General features: G+C 48.0%; 1 pseudogene across 1 annotated transcript; it reads right to left on the reverse strand.

Annotated features, from left to right (window-relative positions):
• Window positions 1–242: 242 nt before the first annotated feature.
• LOC310779717 (proteasome activator complex subunit 4B pseudogene) lies at window positions 243–3051 on the reverse strand (annotated as a pseudogene). Its single transcript has 2 exons — window positions 3042–3051; window positions 243–2906 (listed from the first exon to the last, which is right to left on the reverse strand). The product of its transcript is annotated as a proteasome activator complex subunit 4B pseudogene (transcript).
• Between the last annotated feature and the right edge of the window lie 759 nt (window positions 3052–3810).

Consider the following 3810-nt stretch of genomic DNA (forward strand, 5'->3'; position numbering starts at 1 on the left):
ATTTTCATATTATTATAAAATCTGAAACAGAATTACTAGTAAAAATTACACAGTAGTGTATAGACAGGGTTAGACCAGGAAGCTTGTTATTATTTATTATTTATGGAGAAGGGGTGGGAGTTAATAAGTTTTACTTCTTCCCACTCCTTTTCGAATATGTATATATTCTATTTTTCTTTGTTTCTGAAATGGCTATTATTTTATTATTTTGCTTTCATATTCGAAATAAACACTTCAATCAATCAATCAATAATAGAGAAGAGAGACTTGGTGTCATCCTCAGAGTGCTCCAGAATGTAATGCAGCAGCTGTCTCATGACACTACAGATGGCGTCTCTGTAGTTCTCTCTGGACGCATCATACTGCATTCCTGTATAGAGGTGGGTCTCATCTAGATTCACCATGCTGTGGACTAGTTCAGGGATGGGCTCTCCTTTCAGGCGAGGCATGAGACTCCCAGCCCCTAGGAGGCAGTGCTGAACAATGGCCAGGCTCTGTAGGACATCATCTCTGCTCATGTCTTGTTGCCCCTGTGCGAATCTCTTGAGGCGCTGGAGCTCTGGCTGGAGGATCAGGTCCAGAACATAGAAAGCAAAGGAGGTCTCCTCCACACCGGGCACATGCCACCGGATATCCAGGTTCCACAGGTCCCCAGGTCGACCCCAGTCCTTGATGGGCAGGTAGTCAGTGATGGGCTGATGGAAGCCTCCTGGTATACTACAGTACTCTGTGGGGTAGATGAGGGCGGAGGAGCGAAGGATGTGGTGCAGCAGGTTGCAGGCCAGAGTGTAGCCCTGCTTGCACTTTAGGCGGAGGGTGAGCTGCAAGATCTGGAGCAGCTCAGAGCGATAGGGCAGGGTCTTGTCACCATCCACCCGAGTCACCTCGGACAGTAGCTGGAGATTCCACAATAACTCCTTGTCAAGCTCCTCCTCCTACAGCACTTCTTCATTGACGGCAATTTGGTTTATGGCGTTGCAGCAGTGTGGCACAAAAAGCTTGAGTGACTCCGCAGGGTGACACTTGGAGGCAGCTCTGCACATGTCAGCTACCATTCTCCCAGAGACACGTGTCTCAAAGATGTTGGTGGTGGCAAAGTTAAAAACCTTGTCCAGAGCCACCTTGAAGATGTCCAAGGAGCACTGTGTGAGGATGGTGCTGAAGGTGGAGGACAGGCCTAGCTCCACCAGACTCTCCAAGTGAGTCATTTTCTCTGTCTCCGTCTCCTCTCGAGTTTGCTCCAGAGTGCTGCTGTCTATCAGTGCAAAGCACCTGTCCATGAACTGAAGGGCAAAGTCTTCAAACTCTGCTGAAGCTGAGCACATCTCTCTCTCCACCTCCGTCAAGTCGGTTCTTTCATGTAGGGCAGACGAACAGTCCACCAAAGGCACAAGAGTCACAAATGTAGCAATAAACTGGAATGTTATCATGCACTTGCTGAAGTCGTTGGGGTCGACCCCGGGCAGGGCCCTCATGAGCAGGGGCAGCATGTGTGTGGGGCCCTCAGGGAAGCGCTGTCCTCCCGACACCAGGCTCCGGGCCACACCGATCATGCAGCTCAGAGTGGCTGTCAGCTGGTGGGGCTCCGTCAGAGTCTCCATAGCAGGGTATGTCTTCTCCAGCACGGGGGGAATGACCAGCTCGGGCCTCATCAGAGCCAGGTTCTGCAGGGCCTGGGCTGCGTCCAGACTGCCCGTCTTGCTGAACATGGCCAGCAGCACGGGCTGCATCATGCTCTCCACAAAGTCCGTGATGTCTTGCTCGGTGAGCTGGTGACTGTGGGGGACGGGCGTGAGCCAGGAGGGCTTCCTGTAGCGCTCCCTGTGGAGGCGGCGCACCACGCTGGCCGGCAGGCGCTGGAGCAGCTTCATCAGCTTCATCAACCAGCGGCCATTGTTGGACGGGTGGAAGAAGGATGTAATGCTGTTAAAAAGGCCACTGAGCTGTGCTTGGGCTTGCTTGCTGGGTCCTCCCAAGAGGGATGAGACCCAGAGCACCACATGGCTGATGTCGTAGGCATTGGTGACATATCGTGGGACCAACATGGAACTGGTCCCCACTGGGAGATTCAGACTCCTCAGGATTCTGGTGAAAATCTTGGGGATATAAGGGTCCCAGTCAATGTAGCCAATGTTGTCATTGGCCAAGCGAGCAAAGAGGTTGACCAGATGCACTTCCCAGCCTGGGAGGTTCTGTACGGACACCCACAGGCTGATCAGCTCATCAAACCACAACTTGAAGCCCTTGTGGTGCCGCTCGGGGGGCAGGGTGGTGGGCAGATAGAGCTCAAAGTAGCTGATCGCTCTTTGCATCGTGACATCAAAGGGGCAGAGTAGTGGCCGCCACTCCTCCAGCATCTCCTGAGTAGCTGACTCTGGGAAATATGGTCTACAGCTCTTCACAAGCGTTTTCAACACACTTTCCACAGAGTTTGGAAACCAGTTAAGGCCAAGATGCTCGGTCTTGGAGTACAGGATCCTGTCCTGCAGCTCGTACAGCGGCCTCCAAGGCAGCTCCAGGTCCTCCCGTGAGAGTAGTTATCTTTTCTTTAGGAGGTTGATAAGCAGGCGTGCAAGGCCCTGCATCATGCTGATCTCCAGTTTAGGGACTCACTAGCTCATAGAGCAACTTGATGAACAGCACGTGGTCCTCTTTGCTGAACTTCCGTCCATACAGCCGCATGTACGTGGAAAGTTTCCTTGTCCAGAACAGCACCCCGGGCCATATCTCTCTGAGCTGGACTGCTCGGCTCAAGTTCCCCTTTATTTTACTCAGTAAATCATTGGATTCGCTGTCTAACCTATCCGCGTACGGCAGCAGTTTGTTGTACACGATGTCTTTTTGAGGGACAAATCCTAATGTGTCAGACGCTGCTTTTGAATAGACAGCTTTTGTAAGGCAGTAGCCTGAATTAGACACCAGGTGTCGTCGTTACGTTGTTATTCCACGGAGAATTCACCGCTGACTTTCCCTTTTGTGTGTCAAACTGTCAAAGTCAATCAATCAGAGAGAGGTAACTATTTCAAATGTTGACTTGTGACCTGTGATCATTTTATACCAAAGGGACCAGAGAGGAAAAAGATTTAAAAAAAAAAGATAAAAAAAAGATCTACTGGATCTCCATTAGATGGGGTGGGGCTCTCTTTTCTCTTGCAGCCCCTTGCAGGGTGTATTATTTTGTACATAAAACAATATTAGTGCAGCTTTAAGTCAGTATCTTATTTAGAGTATAGGTGTGATGTTCAGATTTGTTTTTCATATGTAATGAATTGATGTTAATGATATACCGCCCCCCATTCTTTTAAAGCTGTATAGATTGATAAGTTATATATTTATCCTGGAGCAGAGATGGGCGAAAATACATCATAAAGTATTTTGATACAAATTACAAATACTTGCTCAAAAAATGTATCACAATACAAATACAAAATACTCGTCTGAAAAATGTATTTGAGATACAAATACGTATTTTGTATTTTGAAAATACATAAAAATACATTTTATAAAAACTGATAAAGAGCTGCAACAATTAGTAAATCCATCAATTCATTGCCAAATATTACATTAATTGCCTATTTTGATCATCTGTTCATCATTTTGGGCCATTTCTGTAAGGAAAATGTCCTAATTGTCTGATTCCAGCTCATCAAATGTGAAATTTTCTGGTTTCCTTAGATGGTAAATCATCTCTTAGTCCTCTGACAGTATTCTCCTTTGTGTACTAGGGTTGGCACCATGTACGATGGCATCGACCATCGTCAATGGGCCGACCCCCATCGACCTCTGACACTTCTACATCGGACCATCGTG

The sequence above is a fragment of the Poromitra crassiceps genome, assembly GCF_964638095.1.
Source record: "Poromitra crassiceps genome assembly, chromosome: 7".
In the NCBI taxonomy this organism is placed as follows: domain Eukaryota; kingdom Metazoa; phylum Chordata; class Actinopteri; order Beryciformes; family Melamphaidae; genus Poromitra; species Poromitra crassiceps.